This window comes from Calidris pugnax, unplaced genomic scaffold (genome assembly GCF_001431845.1).
Source record: "Calidris pugnax isolate Ruff unplaced genomic scaffold, ASM143184v1 scaffold178, whole genome shotgun sequence".
Taxonomy (NCBI): domain Eukaryota; kingdom Metazoa; phylum Chordata; class Aves; order Charadriiformes; family Scolopacidae; genus Calidris; species Calidris pugnax.
In genome coordinates this window covers 140587-148178 of record NW_015090986.1, presented here as the reverse complement: position 1 = coordinate 148178, position 7592 = coordinate 140587, and positions in this window count along the sequence as shown.

Below are 7592 nucleotides of genomic sequence, written 5' to 3'. Positions count from 1 at the left end.
AAACTGTCAGGAGTTCCGCAAAGACCGGTCTATCTGCAGATAATCTCTGGTTTGGAGGTTAATACGAAGCTGGTAAAGTGAGGATTTACCATGAGACCTGAGTGTCCTGGATCTCTTTGGAAGCATGAAAGCCAAGCATACAGGCAGGGAGCAGGGCAGGCTTAGGAAATAAAGGAGTTTTTCCTGGAAATCCATGTGCTGGAAACTGGTCTGGAGTCCTGTAAGCAGAATGTTATGAATTCCTACCAGGATGCTGTGCCAGGAGGAGCTAATGCTTTTCCAGCCCAGGATCTTGGGCAAGTAAGTGGGAACAGGAAAGGGATTCCTCCTCCATGAGCAGTTTTGGTGAGGCTGTGACTGACGTAAAGGGTCGTGTTCTGGTGTCCACATCTTTGAAATAACTTTGATGGAAAATTGGAGAGGGCACAGGAAAAAACTACAGGCTGCTCTAAGGCTGGGAAAATGCCCTCCAGAGAGAAATTTAAAGGGCTTCATTTGATTAGTTTATTAAACTGACTATTGAGAGGTTCTTTGAGTAGGATATGGGAAAGCACATGGGGACTGTTTGGAGTCCTGGACCAGCAGCACAGCAGAACGAGAACCAGCAGTGTAGGGTTATGGTCAGATTAATGAAAAATGGGTACGAAGCGTGTCATTTCAAGAACCATTTGGAGGGGACTCCAAAGGGGAATCCTACGTCGCCCTGAGTTTTTGGAGCTCCATCATTCGAAAGTTTCTGATCAAACCACCTATGTCTCGGAAGCGAAGGTTGAATCGCGCACAAGCTGCTGGGTTCAGTGCCAGGGCTGACTGGGTTGAGGTGATGCACAGCCAGGCAGAATGGTCTAGGGCGTCTTTTCACAGCTGTAGGTCTACAACCACAAACTCTTCCGCTTGTTCTGCCGCAGAGGTATCCTACCCGCCTCCCACCCCAGGGGCTTTCAATTTTGTTTTAACTGCTTTAGGTCAGTAAGACACTGTCACAGGAATTCCCCCTTCCTTTACATCTGGCTTGTGGTCTTACGGCCCCAACAAAGGCTTCGTTAGTCCGTTTCCCTTTTTGGAGAAGCTCTTAAGGTAAAAAAAGTCACCACACAGGGCACCACGCAGTCACTCCTGGTGTCAGTGATCTGTCTGAGTAGCTCTAACCAGCACCAAATACCTTCTGGGTAGTGAAACATGTTTGGTTTCTAGGGGTATGGAGTTTGCAGCTCTGGAGAAACTTCTACCGGGAAGCGTTTCACAACTTTCTGTAAATTACAGACAAGATACTCAACTCCACTCATTTCTTATTCATTGCAACGTCGGTTCTCTTTCCTTAATGCCAGTTCACGCAGCAGCAACAGACGGGGGAGTAGCATGGTAGCTTCCTGTGACTACAACAACGATTCAGGGCTTGCTAATGGCTGCTAACACGAGCCACTTGCACCAGCCACTGCTTGCTCAATTTAAACATCCAGGGAACTGGCTTGAGTTGATGGTCATTAACATTGTTTCTTTGATGTGGGGAAATTACTGTGTACGAGCTGGTTACAGAAAATAACCTTATATTGAGTGATAAAATTTTAATTGCTCAAAGCAGAAGGTTAGAGATGTTTACAGTCGTGATTCTTGATTTCAAGGACAGCGCTTAGAGAAATAAATTACAGAAAATAGTTAATGAAGTCACCTGGGCTGAGAAGCACAAGGACTTGGCATGGAATAAAGAGTGGCATGGAATTATTTTGTTCAGTCGGTACAAAAGCTGTCTGAAACTTGTATCCTGAATAATGTGTAAATATTTTAGGAGGTGCTCCAGCCCTTAGTAGTTGTATAAATACAGTGAATGATACTGAGAATGGACAAAGATTCAGCAAAGGATGATGTGGGTTGGAGGTGAAGATGCGCATGGAAAACCTGAGAATGGTTCCCTGTTGAGACCTTGCAGAGGAAACTCAAATACTCCACAAGGGGGTTTTTAGTAGTATTTGAAGGAGATTGGGGGAACAACAGAAGGGAGAGACAGCCCCTGTGTAAAGATTAAAGATTAAACATTAGATGTGACTCCAACTGAACAACTATCTGCCACCACATTGCTAGACATAGGAACAGAAGCAGAGGATCCAACAAAAAGCAAGTTTAAGGAGAGGCCACCCCATCCAGAGTAAAGCTTGGAGATTGAAGTATTCAAATGGCTTGGAGTTCACAACCTGATAGCTGAGAGAAACAACAGTCAGACTGTAGGTCTGATGTCCAGCTGGAGGTGGTGCCACACAAGAGAATAGTAAATGGACCTCACTTTCCATGGAGAAAAGGGATCTGGATATCTTCAGAAGAAGAAAAGTTATAGAGTAAGCAGGAAGAAGGATAAAATGGAGTAAGTATTTGCTACAAGGATTTTGTACAAAACTAGTATCTCTCTGGACAAAGGAAGTGTTCTGGGTTACTTTACCAGGATTTCAATAACTTATTTAAAGTCATTTCAGGTGTGAGTATTAATTAAAGTGAAGATAATAAGGACTGTAAAGATGCAATACAACAGGGGAAAATAATAGGTTATTTCAAGAAAAGAGACATTGTGCAGTAAAGACAATACTACTGAAACCCACCAAAGTGGATTTTAGGACATACTTTCACAAATAGTGTCATTAGGGACCTTCACAAAGTGCAAGAACGTGCCAATGACATGAAGATGGGAAACACTGACGAAACAGATGCCATCTGCTTCAGCAGAGCTGTGAAGACTGTCTGTAGTAGCAGGAAGCCTCGTATTCCCAAGTGCTGATGAGCTGCTAATGAGAGCTCCTGATATAAACTAAACTAGTGCAGGAGAGTGCACCACGGTGTGCTTAATATGAGCTGTTTCACATGTAGCAGGAGAAGCATTTTCCATATAGGTTAAATGTATAATTTAGCACGTGTACATTCAGAAAAGATTAATTAAAACTTGAGGAGGAGGATCAGAGGGTTAATGCGATCAGGAGAAGAGACATTTATTTTCTGATAAGCTAAGCTGTTTTGGACTTCTGTCTAAGCTTTCAAAACGCAGTTTGAGAAGGGATAGAGTTGCTGCCTATAAATACATCAGGAAATAAATGCTACCAAAAGGGCAGCCTTCACATAGGAACGAAAAAATACATTTTAGTGGAAAAATCAAAGAAGATTCATAAATGCTGAGGTTTTATAATAAGCCCAAGGATGTACAGGGCAGGAGGAGGACCACTGTTTTCCACATGTAGCTTGATGAAGTCATAAGGGAAGCCACGTAGTAGCTTTTTAACAAAAGGGGATCAGACTCAGTGCCCAGGCAAGTGCTGTCAGTCCTAATTTGCTCATAGCTATAGGTAAAATCTTGTTCTGTTTGCTGTAATTAAAAAGATTGACTTATTCACTGCCGAAGCAAGATCATGGCACAGCTTAGTGCTCTTGGAAGTGTTTGCCAGCTCTGAGTTTCTGCATTTTTATCCTGCTGGGACAATGTTGTAGCTGGTGTTTGCCAGCAGCTGCTGAGGAGGTTGCTTGCCTTCCTGGAATGGACCAACACAGGGATCCAGAGGCTCCTGTGCAGACCTTGCCTGAAGTCAGACTTTCTAGTTTCCAGAAGTTTTGAGATTTTGAAACTCAGATTTGGGAGTAAATATCTTAAAATTAAAATAAAATTCAGCTTCTCATTACTGAAGATGTTGTTTTTGGTTTATTTGGTTAGTTTTTCCCAATAGGTAACAATGGATATGTAAATATCATACATTATAATTGTATACAGAAACACAAAACCATATATTTTAAAACCATCCCTAGTAGAGTTGCTAGAATTCATAGCTCCAAAGCAGCTGCCTTGCCACAGGAGTGGCCCCGGTCCAGGAGCTCCCAGGCCAACTGGCTCCTCTGACTACCTGCTTCCTACGGTTTGGTTATGGAGAAGAGCAGACCAGGATCTGACCACACTGGGCCCAGAGTCCCGTAACACAGGTGCTGGGGTTACTCTGAAATTAGGAACCGTTACCCTAGAAAATCAAGGGAGAGCAACAAGCTAATTAGCACTGTCACCTCAAAATATTCCTTGCATCCTACCCTTGGGCACAGCAGGTTGGTGATTTGTAGTAGATACGCGCTGCGGTGGTGGAGGGCTTGGGTGGCCAATGGTCCCAGCACAACGCACGTACAGCTGTAGAGATGAAAACAAAAAACACTTGTGAGGAGACATTTTATGCAGCTTTTGCAATTGCAAAGCAGAGTCTAATGTCACTTTGAAAGAAAGATTGTTATTATTTAGGGAATTCTAACCACATCTCACTAACAGGAAACAAATGGCAGGTGCCAGTGTCTGAGATTGACCTAGATGAATGGCACAGATCAGCCTGGCTTCATCTGGAAGTCATCCAGGGAACTTCTAAATCGTGAATACGCACAACAGCACCGACAAACTAGTGCTGGCTACTGTTACATTAAAAGTAACACACAATAAGCCTCCAAACGAGCTTGGGAATTCATTGGTGTATCCCCTGTGAAAGGATTACTGGTACAAGTCTGAATTAATCCCAGAGTCCCAAAATTCTCCTAGGCGTCCAAGTCTTTCCTTAGAATGAGTTAATTTTCCTGGGAATGACGTCTTTTTACTGAGAATAAACCCTTTTACAAGCATTTAGAGGTCATTCTTCCCCACAGCACTGGTGCTAAAACAAGACCAGCCAGTGTTTCCAGAAGTACATCCACTCTAGCTCAGCCCAGTGCATCTTGTGCTGCTGAGGATTGGAGAAGGTTCCTGGTACATCAGTGCTTTGTGCCTCAGGGTGGATCCATGCTGAGCCAAGCACAGCTTTTAACACTGTGCGTTTCAGGATGCCTCATAGCGAAGGAGAGCACAGAGCTGGGGGCCTGAATCCAGCTGAGCAGATCTCTGACAGAAGTCTACCAGAGAAGCCCCCGAGGGACACCTTTTGGTGAAGATATTACATTGGTGAGAACCTTGTAAAGGAGGACCAAGGCTGTGCTCTTCCACCTGGCCCACAAGGTTCATGGGATGGGGCTGTGATCCACAACCATTCCCAGAAGGCACATCCAGACAAAGCGCCCTGGAGGTGGAGTCACCTTCCATTCTAACAGTGTCCCCAGCTGCCAAGTATCTTTTCTACAAAAAAAAAGCTGACAAAGTATAAGAGATCATAGGTGGAAAGAAGACGCGTGTGGTTACAGCTTCTGTGATATGATACACGCAGCCTGGAAGAGTAGTGACAAGGGAGGACAATGAAACCTAAGAAAGAGAGGGCAGCGAAGGTGACAGCTCCACAATTGCTCCACTCGTGCAGAGTCAAAGCAGGGAGCACTGGGCCACCTCTCTGGGGAAGCAAACAGAAGGGATATGCCCAGGCGTGAGGTGGGAACTGTGTGGGGCTTGTCCTGACAAAGGGGTAGACTGAGCCCGTCCTTCCTTTGCCACATCCGCTCAGCATAAAGACCATTAATAAGGTCAACCACAGGAACACAAGAAGGAAAGAGCATTGGAATTGTGTTTTATGGTTTGTTTTCCCCCCGCAGTCCTGTTTCCTTGAGCCTTGCTAAATGAATGTTTTCTTATCTGATGGTTCAGTTTATCTGGTGCTGGTAGGAACAGGGCAAATCAGGATAAAGTCTGCAGTTTGGGTCAGCATTGATCCTACCAGCGGGTCACCACCGGAGACAGGGTTCTCCAGAGAGGCCAGGTGTGAGGGAATGTGCCCGGCACCGTGGAGAGCAGGAGCCCATGGTGCCAGGTTGCCAGGGCTCAGCACAGTGGCTCGTATTCCCAGCTGCCAGCTTTTTGGGCGAGGTTCCTTTTTCTTGGCACAAAATCCAGCCCCAGACCCAGCAGAATCTCCTGTGCTGCTTGGCAGGTCTTCAAATGGCAGGTCTGTAGATGCAGGTGTATTCATACGGGCTATGCTGAGAACATTCATATCGGAAGGTGCTGGGATGACCAGTGATTTGGGCTGGGAAGGAGCTGGGCAAACTGGTTTAGCAGAGGTGTGGAGCTCATGGGGCACAGCACAGCGCTGGGACTCTGGCAGCACCACGGAGCGAGGAGTCCGTGGACTTGTCCCATGTCTTCTTGCGTGTGCACAAATCGCACGTTTGGGGAAAGGAGCTTCTCCCATCCCCTTCTGCAACGCATGAGAAAATAGTCCGCTAGTTGGACTCAAACTTCCTGCTTCATGATTTCGGTTGATTGTGCCATAGATCTGCTGTCCTTCTCATTCTCTGCTCCCCGATCCCCTGCAAGGCAGGATGCTGCAGGCACGGATTTCCTCTCCAGGCTGGGCAGCCATGCCTGCTTTTCTCCTTCCTTGCGTGGAAACCATCCCTGCCCAAAGCAGCCCTGGGGCCCCGTCCCTGCTGTTTCTGATTCTGACACTTTTGTGATGGGAGAAACAAAACCGTGGGCAATAACTGAGAGGAGGTTTCACCCAAGATTTATACAACAGCAGGACAGGGTATTTTTGTTTTGTTCTTTGTTTCTTTCTTGATAATCCCTGATGTTTACTTCACTTTTTTCTTGGCAAGCAGTGTGCTGACATCACCATGACTCTCTGATCTCTTCTGCAAGTTGCATTAGCTAATCTAAGTCCACCCTCGTGCTGTGCATCCTTGATTACACCACCTGTGCATCACTTTGCATCTCGCAACACGGACTGCAATCTGCTGTTGGTGTGCCTGGTCACACAGCACCACTCTTGCCCCCTTGGACTCTTCAGGGCAGCCTCAGTCCTTTAGTGCCCTACATTAGTGCCACAGTTAATTCTATCCCTTCAGACAATTTATGAAGTTGCTGGAAAGAAGAAGGCCTCATGCAGCTCCCAAGGAAGGCATCTCTGATACCTCCCTCCCCCTTGAAAACAGACCAGCCATAGAATCATAGAATCAAGGAATGGTTTGGGTTGGAAGGGACCTCAAAGATAATCGAGTTCCAACCCCCTTGCCGTGGGCAGGGACACCTCCCACTAGAGCAGGTTGCTCAAGGCCCCATCCAGCCTGGCCTTGAACACTTCCAGGGATGGGGCATCCACAACTTCCCTGGGCAACGTGTTCCAGTGTCTCACCACCCTCATAGTAAAAAATTTCTTCCTGAGATCTAATCTGAATCTTTTTTCTTCCAATTTAAAACTGTTTCCCCTTGTCCTATCATTACACCTCCTGGCAAAGAGTCCCATCCTACCTTCCATTGCCTGTCTGCTTAACCGTGGAGACCAGTGTCTTATAGCTTAAGATGGACTAAGGACACTTGGTACAGGACCTTGTTGAAAGCTTTCTGGGATCCAGGTACACTATGTGCATACACTGAGCTGCACCCACACACTTTCTGCCACCTCTGAGGAGCAGCAGAAAGGCAGGACTTCTGCCTGGAGGAGAGTTGTGTCATCCTCTAGCCTCAATTGAAAGAAATGCTTCTTGTAACTGTATGTCCCCCCTAAAAAGAAGGGACACCCACCCCTGTTGAGAGGAGACCCCCACTGCTGAGGGATCCTTCACCCATTGCTGAGAAGAGGGGACACCCACCACTGAGGCGTCCCTCATCTACCCATGAGGAGAGAGGACACCCATAGCTGAGGGTTTCCTTGACCTACCACTGAGGAGCAGAG